Source organism: Triticum aestivum, chromosome 2A (assembly GCF_018294505.1).
Source record: "Triticum aestivum cultivar Chinese Spring chromosome 2A, IWGSC CS RefSeq v2.1, whole genome shotgun sequence".
NCBI lineage: Eukaryota > Viridiplantae > Streptophyta > Magnoliopsida > Poales > Poaceae > Triticum > Triticum aestivum.
In genome coordinates, this window is record NC_057797.1 from 426387572 (window position 1) to 426402570 (window position 14999).

Genomic DNA, 14999 nt, shown 5'->3' on the forward strand with positions numbered 1-14999 from the left:
GGCAGGCGATCCCCCATTAAGCGGGGCAAGCCGCCCGTGCCGGTGGCCTCTGTCCATCCAGAGGCACCGGACAACTTGTTGGAAGCGCTTCACGGCGCTTCCATCGACGAAGAGCACCGCACTATCATGAGTGCGGTGATCGAGAAAGTTCAGTCCACCAAAAATGGACTAACCGAAGCTTGTGCCAGCCTCCTAACAGGCTTTCAGGTAAGCAATCAAAATATAGGAAAATATTACCGCATAGACAGTAGCCCCTGATGCTCTCTTTGGCGTTCGCAAAGAAAGGACGAATAGAGGATCAAATAATGACTCAGGAGTCTATTCAGAATATGTCTATGTGCATATGCAGGCTTCACTGCTGGCCGCTGCCGCACATACTGCGGAGGTCGCTACACAGAAGCGGGACCTTGAGCGGTCCGAGGAAGAGCTCGGCCTTACCAAGAGGCAGCTCGAGGAGAGCAAAGGTAAGCAATACCTTGTCTATATATTAAAAAGAAATTCGGTTGTAAAGTAATAGGATCATCATGAATTTGCCAGGGGCCACAACCGAGGTGGCGACCCTGAAGAAGGCGTTGTCCGAGGCCGAAGACAAAGCGGCCAAGGAGCGCATTGAGCGGGAAAAGCAAGAAGCCCGGGTAGGCGAGGTGCAGCAAGAGCTCGAGGCTCTCGCCAAAAAACACGAGTCCTTGGAGCTTGAATCTAAGACGTGAGAGTCCGAGCTTGCGAAGGCGCTCGAAAGCGCACGGATCGCCAAGGCTGAAGCCCACAAGGCCCTCCGGGAGATTGATGCGGTGAAGAAGATAGCAGCGGGTAAGGCATTCATTATGCAAAGCAAGCATGTGAAGGAAACTTTCCTTTTACTTACCCGAGTTCGGAGCTCTCCAGGAGCGTTCGCAGATCTTCCCCGCAGTGTACTGGATGCCACGGAGTTTTACCGACCTGAGGAGGGGAGCTCGACGGAAAAGTTGTTCTAGTCTCAGTATACTGGGACCGAACACCCAATGCCCTTGAGCGACCAGCTGAAGCAACTGGTCAAGCTTCACAAGGCGGCCGAACAGGCCATGAAGGGTCTTATAGTCCGGATGTGGCCTGGCGATCCCCTGCCTAGCAGCTACTTCGGTCTGGTGAGGCGGCTTGTGGATGCCTACCCACGGCTTGAAGTCATAAAGCGGTCCGTCTGCATCGAGGGTGCGTGCAGGGCTTTTGCCCGGGCGAAGGTGCACTGGGCGAAGCTGGATGCCGTAAAGCTGGTGAAGGAGGGGCCGCCGGAGGGCAAGGAGCATCGCTGCCCCGAAATGTATTATGACAGTGTCCTGAAGGGTTCCCGCCTTGTGGCGGAGGAATGTACTAGAGATGTAATTTTTGAATGAACATGCTCATGTGATCCTGTAATGTGAAACGAGTTCATTTGCGCTATGCAACGCTTTTTGAATTTAAAATATTACCTTCTCTGTGGCCATTTATAAAATCTAAGAGTTGGCCAGTCGTTGGCTTCTGCCCCCATGTAACTAGTACCGGGGTGTTCGGGATAAACCTGAGCACTCTTTATCCCAATTTTGGGTCCTTCGAGGGAGGTGTTCAGCACAACGAACCAGGCAATCAGACTATAAGGCTTTATCACTCTCACATAGCCATAGAAGTCTACAATTTTAAATTTTGGCAAAGCCCCTAGTATTCGGAAGGCCGAATTTGGGGCGCTATATACGCCTAAGTCGGGCAAGGCCAACTCCTCGCCCGAAGCGGAAAAAATCTTTAAGGACTTGAGACCTCTCGAACAGCGACCAGCTCTCGCCTTATCATGACAGTCAGTTTCCGGCTTTCTCTACTGAGGTGCTCGTCCGGAAGAACCGGGACACAATCGCAGTAGTTCTCCCAGTGCTACCTTAGCCGATATAGCGGAACGTAAGGTACCAAAACATGGGAGCCGGGCAAACCCAACTATTGACCCAAGAAATGATTCGGAGCTGATGCATATAATGCTATAAGTTCGGGGTGCCGCACTGTCGAAAGTGTTCGGACTTCTCACGCCGTTTTATGGGGTAAACGAAAGCCCCTGGCGTACTGATCGTACCAGAATGTACGGGTGCAAGTTGTTGTAAATGAACATATAAGAAAAAAGGGATGGATAATGCAATAATAGACTAATGCTATGCATTGTTATTTAAATAATATGTCGAAGCGTACTGATACAAGTAGTGCAATAAGCAAAAAATAGGACTATTTGACATGTCCTATCCAAGGGCAAGCTACGTATGGGTAATAAAAAGCGGGTATGTCGATTGTTATTAGAGACCACCTGGGGGTTCCCTTGTACGTCTTAGCTTCTTGCCTCCTTGGTTGTTCCTTCCCGTAATGTGTCCGGCAATCATACTGCCGGAAAGGGCTTCCAGAGAGTAAGGTCCTGAAAGAGAAAAAAATGATAAAGGTATGCAGCCCCTAGGGCGGTTAAGCCGCATTGCGGGACGTGCCCCCGCCTATGCCCATGGTATTTTTAGTGCGTAATTATATACGCGCGGCATGGATTTCGTTGCCTGACTGGGACTGGGACGGGGGCCGAATTGCTAGGCGAGCTCTGATCGTGCCAGGCGATCCTGTTGCAGGTTACTCCGGACTCGCTTGACGGTGTCCGAGGGCTGTATCGCCGAATTGGCGGTTTGCCTTAAAAGGCTGCTTTGTGCTTCTGCTGTGAGGGCCGCAGTGTGCTCTTTCGTGCGGAGCGAGCGTTTTGTGTTTCCATTGCTGTTATGACCCCCTTAGGTCCTGGCATCTTGAGCTTGAGGTATGCGTAATGCAGTACCGCATTGAATTTCGCAAATGCTGTTCGCCCGAGCAGTGCGTGATATATTTCATTAATAATTATTAGATATCCAAAAATGAATTTCATGAAAAAATTAATGTGAGTGTAAATATTTTCAAAATTTTACGTGTATACTTATTTGTTCGTACTTGGAAAAGTTATATTACTAAAATTATGTCACAAATGATTTGTTTAACAGAACTCTTATTGGGGTATCTTTGAATGTTTAAGAAGTGTATTAAGAACGACAAAGAGGTATAATCAACGCGGATATGAGGTATATTGAAGATGGGAGTGCAAAACAATTATCCTACCACTCTATACAAATCATTTGAGTAGCATTTTAAAAATGATAAATGTGTATATACAAAATGTTTATCGCATATAGAAAAAATGTATTAATAATGTGTATACAAATTTGATCATGTATTTAAAAATGTTAATCAAGAATTTGAAATTTTATTGAACAAGTATTTGAAAGATGTTGAACAAGTATATGAAAAATGATAATTTTTTATAAAAAAATGTTGACCATGAATTAAAAAATGATTAAATTTTCTGACCATTTATATAAAAATATTAATATAGCATTTGAAAAAAATGTTGAACAAGTATTTGTAAAATGTTAAACAAGGATTTGAAAAAATGTTATATGTTTTTAGACCAAAATGTTGATTATGTGTAAAAAATATTAATATTGCATTTAAGAAATTTTAATCAAGCATTAGAAATAAATTAAAATTGTGTATATGATAAATGTTAATTATGTATACAAAAAATGTTAATCTTGAATCAAAAAATGTTAATTAGGTATTTGAAAAGGTTTAAAAGTGTGTATAGGATAAATGTTTGATCATGTATACAAAAATTATTAATCTTGAATTAAAAAAATGTTAATTAAGCATTTGAAAAGGTTTAAAAGTGTTTATGGAAAAAATGTTAAACATGTATTAGAAAAGATGTTCTTGACATATATAAAAAATGTTGAATGAAAACCAAAAGAAAAAAAGAAACCAAAAAAATGAAAACCAAAAAAGAAACGAAATAAAGAAAAGAAAACAGAAAATTTAGTGAACAGAGAAACATATGCAAAAAGAATGAATAAGACGGGGAAGAAAAAAGGAAAGAAAAAACGAAGAAACCCGGCTCTACTTGCTTTAAGTAGGTCGCGCCGTTTTAGTTACCAGGAACTGTGGGGTGGCGCGATAGTGCCGGTCGGCCGAGACCATCCAGGAACTACCGGGCCACCACCGCCCAACAACCGCTCCACTACAGAAAGAAATCAGGTAGTTGAGTGGTGCTGGGTTGAAACAATCGCTGAGTTGCAAACCTAGAGTTTTCCATGCACCAGGCGATATAACCGCTCGGAGGCAGTGACACAACCGCTTGGAAAACACGTGGAGACTGCAATCCTAGGGTATCACACCTAGGGTGGTAAAACCTCTTGGAGGAAAAACCAGAGCTAACAAAACTTCTGCAAATGAGCTCCTAATTGAGCAAAATGAAGCTTGTTGGATAGATGGCGACAAATATTGTCATAGAAGAAATGCCAATGATATAGAGATGTGAAACCTCTACGAAAGAAGAACCAGCAAAAACTCCAACATCAAAAACATCATAAAAGATGCATATGAACTCCATTTTTGATGAACTCGAGCTTCTCATGAAGATGACCATAAGCTCAAAAAATCACAGAGAGAAACACCAAACAAGAACCAAGAAATATGATGCAAAGATGCAACGGTTTGAGATCTCTATTAATGATCCGATCAAGGTACTAACTTGAGAGCCCCCTTAATAGTATGGCAAACGATCCTATAACCTAGTCTCCCAACTACCACCATGAGACCGGTAAAATAGAAAACCTATCAAGGGCAAACCTTTGCCTTGCACATAGTCCACTTGAGCTATATGATGACGATCTTGACTTCCTCAAGATGGACCACCTTTCTTGATTGTGTTGGCTCGATGAAAACAAGTTTATTTCTCCCCATACTCTACTATGGGTGAGCCACATGTAAGGGCATATTTCTCCCTAAGTGGTTTTGGTGATTGATGATAGTGCATTTGCGGACTAATCGTGTGCATTGAGCATTTCAGATATCTCATATCTAGGCACAAGACGATTCGGTGCCCCTCAGAGCCTATCGACGACGGCGGTTCTCTATGTTTCTTTTCGGTGGATTTGAGTCATAGGAAAGCCGTACTATTAAGAGGGGGTCCGCTTCAGAAAGGTTATGGTGGAATCCACACGTACACATCCGTTCCTTTGCACCACCTTTCCTTCCCTTTGATGGAGCACCTTCTGTTTATCCATGTCTCTGCGTTATGAAGGCTGCCAAATGCTAAAGCCTCTGTGGAGTGCGGTAGTACTGCTCAAGGGAGCAGTAGTACCGCAGGGGCGTGCGGTAGTACCGCTGGCGCCCATCGGTAGTACCCCTCCTGGTGAGCGGTAGTACCGCTCCCTCCAGCCGTGACGCTGAAGCATGCGGAGGTAGGTGCGGATGTAATTTTTTACTTCTGCCCCTACGCTCTCCGGCGCCTTTTTCTCCCCGACGTCCTTGGCCACCCCTTTGCCTTTGCCTGTCTTGGGCGCCATGGCGACTGAGAGGGGATGAAGAATTAAGGGCAGTGAGGGCGCGGCGGCAGCGAGAAAAGGCAAAAGCTTGAGGAGGAAGAAGGGACCGGCGATTCCGAGATTGGAGAAGGCACATGGGGTAAATGAGCAGCGCACCTGCGGTTTCTCATTTTTTTATGGGGAAGGCACGAGCCGCCTCTTTACCATTTACCACGATGTGACGCAGGCGTGCATCAACCGCCCCACGCATGACCCCCACGTCATGCATTCGCGGGTCGTGGGGAAGCACAACTGGCGAGGGGGTTACTACGGTAAAACTCCGCCGCCCGCGCGCCCGCGCCCCATTCTGGGCCTGGCCCAATGACGCTCCGTGCTTATATGTGACCCATGCCCGGGGGCTCCTGTCGGTGTGCAAAAGTAGGGGTCCTTTTTGTACCCCTTTACTTGTGCGCGGGCAGTCACAGCCACATGCCTGCGGCCACGCTTAGCGGAGCAGAGGAAGCGAAAACACAAGACTACCAGAGCAGCGCCAAGCCGAAGGCGTGAGAAGCAGAAGGACAAGGTGGGCTTTCCCCGACAAGAGCCTTGCCAGGGGAGCTTGCGTAGCCCCGGCAAGAGTCTTGCAGGGGCAGCTTGCCCAACACCAGCAGAGCGGCCACCCTTGATCCTAAGAGTTCCGACACCGTCAACCACATCGGAACCAAGGCTCGGGAGGCGCCTACATGATGGCCCGCGGACCTTTGTGAAGACAAAGGGCCTGTGAGGCCTAGATGGGAACCAAGAAACAAGACAACAGCAAGGATCCTTGCCGAGGATGCCCACGAGGCACCGGCAAGACTCCTGCCAAAGATACCCACGAGGCCCCGACAAGACTCTTGCCGAGGGCGCCCACAAGGCCCTGGCAAGACCCTTGCCGGGAAGATCAACAAGACCGCGGCAAGGCCTTGCCGCCTCATCGCCACCCCAGCTCAGCGGCCGACCCACCAACTAAACAGAAACCCACATGGAAGTACGTGGCTTCGAAGCCAACTAGTCAAGCACCTATGAGGTGGCATGCAGATCTTCGTGAAGACCCTGCCACCATGCCATCTCAGCAGCCTGCCAGCCTACATGGCGCTGCATGCCTCGTTGGCTTGGACGCGTGTCGAAGCAAGGCGAATTGGCAACGGATGGGACGGGCTTCGCTATTGTCCCTGATAAAGTGAAAGGACACCTAAGTAGCGCATTTAATGCATTTTGTCCTGTAATGTCAGGCGATAAACTCGACTACCGTACAACTTTCCACCTCATGTGTGCCACTGTGGCAGCCCCTTTGACTATAAAAGGAGGCCCGCGGCGTACTGTGAGAGGATTCAGACTTTTTGGACCCTGCATGCTTTGTAGCTAGTCCAAGAACACCAGATAAACACAAACCAGCGGGAGTAGGGTATTACGCATCATTTGCGGCCCGAACCTGGATAAACTCCCCCCCCCCCCGTTGATCTTCTAAACCCGCTCTTTTTACAGCCCCGCGCCCCAGCAATCGTAGTAGGGATTCCCCGTGATCCCATAGGTGTCGTTCCTGAGCATCGACAGGGGGGTGCGCCCCAGGGGGGTGGGTGCGCCTTGGACCCTCGTGGCCAGGTGGTGTGGCCCCCTGGTGTGTTCTCAGTGCCAATAATTCTTAAATATTCTAGAAAAATCATATTTCATTTTCAGGACATTTGGAGAACTTTTATTTTTGGGGTAATTTTTTATTGCAAGGATAATTCAGAAAACAGATAGAAAATACTATTTTTGCTTTATTTAATCTAAATAATAGAAAGTAAAAGGAGGGTACAGAGATTTGTGCTTTCTAACTTCATCCATCTCATGCTCATCAAAAGGAATCCACTAACAAGGTTGATCAAGTCTTGTTAACAAACTCTTTTTGAATAACATGAAACAGGAGAATTTTCGAATAACACTAGGTTACCTCAACGGGGATATGCACATCCCCAACAATAAGCATATCATATTTCTTCTTGACAGTAGGAAGGGGAAATTCAAAACCTCCAATAGTAATCGTTGAAGTTTTCCAATAGAATTAATACTGTGGACTTGAGGTTGTTTCCTCGGAAAGTGTACCATATGCTCATTACCATTAACATGAAAAGTGACATTGCCTTTGTTGCAATCAATAACAACCCCTGCAGTATTCAAAAAGGGTCTACCAAGGATAATCGACATACTATCGTCCTCGGCAATATCAAGAATAACAAAGTCCATTAAAATAGTAACGTTTGCAACCACTACAGGCACATCCTCACAAATACCGACAGGTATAGCAGTTGATTTATCGGCCATTTGCAAAGATATTTCAGTAGGTGTCAACTTATTCAAATCAAGTCTACGATATAAAGAGAGAGGCATAACACTAACACCGGCTCGAAGATCACATAAAGCAGTTTTAACATAGTTTCTTTTAATGGAGCATGGTATAGTTGGTACTCCTGGATCTCCTAGTTTCTTGGGTATTCCACCTTTAAAAGTATAATTAGCAAGCATGGTGGAAATTTCAGCTTCCAGTATCTTTCTTTTATTTGTAACAATATCTTTCATATACTTAGCATAAGGATTCATTTTAAGCATATCAATCAAACACATACGTAAAAAGATAGGTCTAATCATTTCAGCAAAGCGCTGAAAATCCTCATCATCCTCTTCCTTGGATGGTTTAGGAGGAAAAGGCATGGGTTTCTGAACCCATGGTTCTCTTTCTTTACCATGCTTTCTAGAAACGAAGTCTCTCTTATCATAATGTTGATTCTTTGATTGTGGGTTATCAAAGATCAACAACAGGTTCAATTTCTACATCATTGTTATTGCTAGGTTGAGCATCAACATGAACATCATCATTAATATTATCACTAGGTTCATGTTCATTACCACATTGTGTTTCAACATCAGAAATAGAAATATCATTGGGATTCTCAGGTGTGTCAACAACAGGTTCACTAGAAGCATGCAAAGTCCTATCATTTTTCTTTTTCTTCTTCTTAGAAGAACTAGGTGCATCAACATTAGTTCTCTGAGAATCTTGCTCAATTCTTTTAGGGTGGCCCTCAGGATACAAACGTTCCTGGGTCATTCTACCCCATCTAGTCACAACTCTAACAACATTATCATTTTTCTTATTATTTAATTCATTGAGCAAATCATTCTGAGCTTCAAGCACTTGTTCTACTTGAGTGGTAACCATAGAAGCATGTTTACTAATAAGTTTAAGTTCACCTTTAACTCTAGACATATAATCACTCAAGTGTTCAATCATATAAGCATTACGTTTCAATTATCTACCAACATAAGCATTGAAGTTTTCTTGTTTAACAATAAAATTATCAAACTCATCCGAGCATTGGCTAGCAGACTTATTACGAGGAATATCACCTTCATCAAATCTATAGAGAGAATTTACCTTTACTACCTATGTCGGGTTATCAAGACCATGTATTTCTTCAATAGGTGGTAAATTCTTAACATCTTCAGCTTTAATACCCTTTTATTTCATAGATTTCTTCGCCACTTGCATATCTTCAGGACTAAGAAATAGAATAACCCTTTTCTTCGGAGTTGGCTTAGGAATTGGTTCAGGAAGTGTTGATGTCTACTACACAACCTTCTTATTGTAGACGTTGTTGGGCCTCCAAGTGCAGAGGTTTGTAGGACAATAGCAAATTTCCCTCAAGTGGATGACCTAAGGTTTATCAATCCATAGGAGTCGTAGGATGAAGATGGTCTCTCTCAAGCAACCCTGCAACCAAATAACAAAGAGTCTCTTGTGTCCCCAACACACCCAATACAATGGTAAATTGTATAGGTGCACTAGTTCGGCGAAGATATGGTGATACAAGTGCAATATGGATGGTAGATATAGGTTTTTGTAATCTGAAAATATAAAAACAGCAAGGTAACTAATGATAAAAGTGAGCGTAAACTGTATTGCAATGCTAGGAAACAAGGCCTAGGGTTCATACTTTCACTAGTGCAAGTCCTCTCAACAATAATAACATAATTGGATCACATAACTATCCCTCAACATGCAACAAAGAGTCACTCCAAAGTCACTAATAGCGGAGAACAAACAAAGAGATTATGGTAGGGTACGAAACCACCTCAAAGTTATTCTATCCAATCAATCCGTTGGGCTATTCCTATAAGTGTCACAAACAGCCCTAGAGTTCGTACTAGAATAACACCTTAAGACACAAATCAACCAAAACCCTAATGTCACCTAGATACTCCAATGTCACCTCAAGTATCCGTGGGTATGATTATACGATATGCATCACACAGTCTCAGATTCATCTATTCAACCAACACATAGAACCTCAAAGAGTGCCCCAAAGTTTCTACCGGACAATCATGACGAAAACATGTGCCAACCCCTATGCATAGGTTCATGGGCGGAACCCGCAAGTTGATCACCAAAACATACATCAAGTGAATCGCGTGGTATCCCATTGTCACCACAAATACGCACGGCAAGACATACATCAAGTGTTCTCAAATCTTTAAAGACTCAATCCGATAAGATAACTTCAAAGGGAAAACTCAATCCATTACAAGAGAGTAGAGGGGGGAGAAAACATCATAAGATTCAACTATAATAGCAAAGCTCGCGATACATCAAGATCGTGCCAAATCAAGAATACGAGAGACAGAGAGAGATCAAACACAAAGCTACAGGTACATACCCTCAGCCTCGAGGGAGAACTACTCCCTCGTCATCATGGAGAGCACCGAGATGATGAAGATGGCCACCGGAGAAGGATTCCCCCTCCAACAGGGTGCCGGAACGGGTCTAGATTGGCTTTCGGTGGCTACGGAGGCTTCTGGTAGCGGAACTCCCGATCTATTGTGTGCCCCGATCGTTTCAGGGTATATGGAGATATATAGGCGGAAGAAGTACGTCAGGGGAGCCACGAGGGGGCCACGAGGGTGGAGGGCGCGTCCAGGGGGGTGGGCGCGCCCCCTGCCTCATGGCTTCCTTGACGTGGACTCCAAGTCTCCCGGGTTGCTTTCCTTCCAAAAATAAGTTCCGTGAAGTTTCAGGTCAATTGGACTCCGTTTGATTTTCCTTTTCTGCGATACTCTAAAACAAGGTTCTAGGTAATATAAAAGTGTATAATAAAGCCCATAAACATCCAAAACAGATAATATAATAGCATGGAACAATCAAAAATTATATATACGTTGGAGACGTATCAACTGTCCAATCATTATCATTACTCAACATATTATTCAATAGCAATTCAGCTTGATCAACAGTTCTTTCCCTGAAAACACAACCAGCACAACTATCCAGGTGGTCTCTGGAAGCATCGGTTAGTCCATTATAAAAGATATCAAGTATTTCATTTTTCTTGAGAGGATGATCAGGCAAAGCATTAACTAATCGGAGAAGCCTCCCCAAGCTTGTGGGAGACTCTCTTCTTCAATTTGCACAAAATTATATATTTCCCTTAAGGCAACTTGTTTCTTATGAGCGGGGAAATATTTAGCAGAGAAATAATAAATCATATCCCGGGGGCTACACACACAACCAGGATTAAGAGAATTAAACCATATTTTAGCATCACCCTTTAATGAGAATGGAAATAACTTAAGGATATAGTAGTAACGATTTTTTTCCTCATTAGTGAATAGGGTGGATATATCATTCAATTTAGTAAGATGTGCCACTACAGTTTTAGATTCATAGCCATAAAAAGGATCAGATTCAACCAAAGTAATTATCTCAGGATCGACAGAGAAATCATAATCCTTATCAGGAATACAGATAGGTGAAGTAGCAAAAGCAGGGTCATATTTCATTCTAGCATTCAAAGATTTTTCTTTCAGCTTAGCTAGCAATTTCTTAAGATCACATCTATCTTTGCAAGCTAAAAGATCTCTAGCAGTTTCTTCATCCATAACATAACCCTCAGGCACATCAGGAAATTTGATATCTAGGGGTAGAATCTTCATCATCACTTTTATCAATTTTATTAGTTTTAATAATTTCATTCTCTCTAACCCTAGCAGGTTGTTCATTAAGAAATTCACCTAATGGCACAGTATTATCAAGCATAGAAGTAGTTTCATCATAAGTATCATGCATAGCAGAAGTAGCATCATCAATAACATGCGACATATCAGAATCAATAGAAAGAGTAGGTTTAGGTGTCACAAGTTTACTCAAAACAGAAGGTGAATCAAGTGCAGAGCTAGATGGCAGTTCCTTACCTCCCCTCGTAGTTGAGGGAAAAATCTTGGTTCTTTCATCTTTCAAGTTCCTCATAGTGATCAACATATATAAATCCCAAGTGGCTCAAAGAATAGAGCTATGCTCCCCAACAACGGCGCCAGAAAATAGTCTTGATAACCCAAAAGTATAGGGGATCGCAACAGTTTTCGAGGGTAGAGTATTCAACCCAAATTTATTGATTCGACACAAGGGGAGCCAAAGAATATTTTCAAGTATTAGCAGTTGAGTTGTCAATTCAACCACACCTGGAAAACTTAATATCTCCAGCAAAGTATTTAATAGCAAAGTAATATGGAAGTAACAGTAACGGTGGCAAAAGTAACAGTAGCAGTTTTGTAGTAATTGTAACAGTGGCAACGGTAAAGTAACTAAGAAAAGATCAATATGTGAAAAGCTCGTAGGCATTGGATCAGTGATGGATAATTATGTCGAATGCAATTCCTCATGCAACAGTTATAACATAGGGTGACACAAAATTAGCTCCTATTCATCAATGTAATGTAGGCATGTATTCTGAATATAGTCATACGTGCTTATGGAAAAGAACTTGCATGACATCTTTTGTGCTACCCTCCCATGGCAGCGGGGTCCTATTGGAAACTAAGGAATATTAAGTCCTCCTTTTAATAGAGTACCGGACCAAAGCATTAACACTTAGTGAATATATGAACTCCTCAAACTATAGTCATCACCGGGAGTGGTCCCGATTATTGTCACTTCGGGGTTACTGGATCATAACACATAGTAGGTGACTACCGACTTGCAAAATAGGATCAAGAACTCACATATATTCATGAAAACATAATAGGTTCAGATCTGAAATCATGGCACTCGGGCCCTAGTGACAAGCATTAAGCATAGCAAAGTCATAGCAACATCAATCTTAGAACATAATGGATACTAGGGATCAAACCCTAACAAAACTAACTCGATTACATGATAAATCTCATCCAACCCACCACCGTCCAGCAAGCCTACAATGGAATTACTCACGCACGGCGGTGAGCATCATGAAATTGGTGATGGAGGAATGTTGATGATGACGATGGCGACGGATTCCCCTCTCCGGAGCCCCGAACGGACTCCAGATCAGCCCTCCTGAGAGAGATTAGGGCTTGGCGGCGGCTCCGTATCGTAAAACGTGATGAATCCTTCTCTCTAATTTTTTCTCCCCGAACGTGAATATATAGAGTTGGAGTTGACGTTGGTGGAGCCTCAGGGGGCCCACGAGGCAGGGGGCACGCCCCAGGGGGTGGGCACGCCCTCCACCCTTGTGGACAGGGTGTGGGCCCCCTGGTGTTGATTCTTTCACCAATATTTTTTATTTATTCCAAAAATATTCTCCGTGAAGTTTCAGGTCATCCCGAGAACTTTTATTTCTGCACAAAAATAACACCATGGCAGTTCTGCTGAAAACAGTGACAGTCCGAGTTAGTTCCATTCAAATCATGCAAGTTGGAGTCAAAAACAAGGGCAAAAGTGTTTGGAAAAGTAGATATGTTGGAGACGTATCAGGCATGAGGAGAATACGGTGGCCCTAGTGGCTTCTTGGGGAGCATTGTGCCTCCACATCGCTCCAACGGAGACGTACTTCCTCTCAAAGGGAAGGAACATGGTAACACATCCTCGTCTCCACCGGCTCTGGTTATCTCTTACCTTCCTTTACTTGTGCAAGCTTTTATTGTGTTGTATCCCGTTCTTGCTTGTGTGCTTGTTGTTGTTGCATCATATAGATTGCTCACCTAGTTGCACATCTAGACAACCTATTTTGATGCTAAGTTTAATCTCGCAAAGAAAAGCTAAAAATTGTTAGTTGCCTATTCACCCCCTCTAATCAACCATATCGATCCTTTCAATTGGTATCAAAGCCTTGTCTCTTTATTAAGGACTTCGCCGTTCGAAGAGTATGGTTGATACCACGGACGAGGTGGAGGAGCACTTCGGTGCGAGTCCCCCTTTGTCTATGGCCGATGGGGGATCCTCGGTCTCTCGTGAGGAGTTTAATGCGGCTTTGGACACATTGAAAACCTCCATGATGAGTGAGGTTAAAGGCATGTTTAAGGAGTTTCTTGAAGGCCTTAAACTATCCACCGCACCGTTGGAAGTGGTTGACCCCGCTAACAAGGTGATGGATGCTAACTCCAATAAGGGGGAAGCTACTAGTGATCAAGTTCCTTTGCCTAGTGGTAGAAGTGCGAGTGGCATCTTTGCCCATGTTGAACCTCCACTTACCTATGGAGGACCAGTTCCCTCCACGCATATGAATCATGTTAGTCCTCCTCCTAAGCTTGTGAAAAATGGGGATTTTGCCTCTTGGGTGTATCGCTTTAAACGTAGTTTAAATCATGGTTCTACTAATCTTTGGAGAATTATTGAGCAAGGTTTCTACCGCACGATCCAAGCAACTTCACTCATAGAGAAGCTGCGGACCATCAATTCAATGAGTCTGCTCTCTTCATTCTCCAAGAAGCCAATCCTCCCAAAGATATTGTGCACCCCCGACCTTTCACCGTAGCCAAGGAAGCATGGGCACATGTTGTTTCCATATACAAGGGAAGCGCAAGCATTCAATGCTCAAACTTTGAAGTGGTGCAAGATGAAGCTGATGAGTTTGCAATGATTGAAGATGAAGAACCTCGAGAGCTTTACCGAAGATTAACTACTCTCACGGTCTCACTCCAAGATCATGGGAGCAAGGATACGGATGACAATTGGATCAAGCGCAAGTTTCTCAAGGCCATGATGCCTTACCATAAGGCCACGTCCTCCGTCATTCGTCAAAGGCTGGACTTTCACGCCTTGTCCTCAAGTGATGTGTTGGATGAGTTTGTTGCAATGAGGATCTTGGAAAAGACCGCCGACAATGCGGTTTTGCATTCTCAGTGATCAGAGAAGCCCAACCTTGCCTTGAAGGCCAAGGCTAGTGTGGAAGAATAGGATGAAGAGGATGAAGAGGAGAGTTGCCCCGAAGACACCAAATATGCCTATCATGAGCACATGGCTCTTGCTTCATGGCAATTTTGGGGCAACAAGAAGAACACAAGGCCCAACTTCAATAAGAACAACTCAAGTGGCTCCAAGGGAAAGCAATGTGTGAGGACGTGCTATAATTATGGAAATGTGAGTCACTTTGTTGTGGATTGCCCCTACGAGAAGAGGGAGGACAATGGTGGCAAGCTTATCCAAAAAGACAAGGCCAAGTCCTTCCCCAACAAGAACAACTTCACCAATAAGACTCCTCCCAAGGGGTTGGTGGCACAACAAGAGTACAATGAGGATGATGATGATGATGAAGATGTTGAGACAATTTCCATGGCTTCCATTGCCATTGCAACAACTCCACGGGTGTCCCTCTT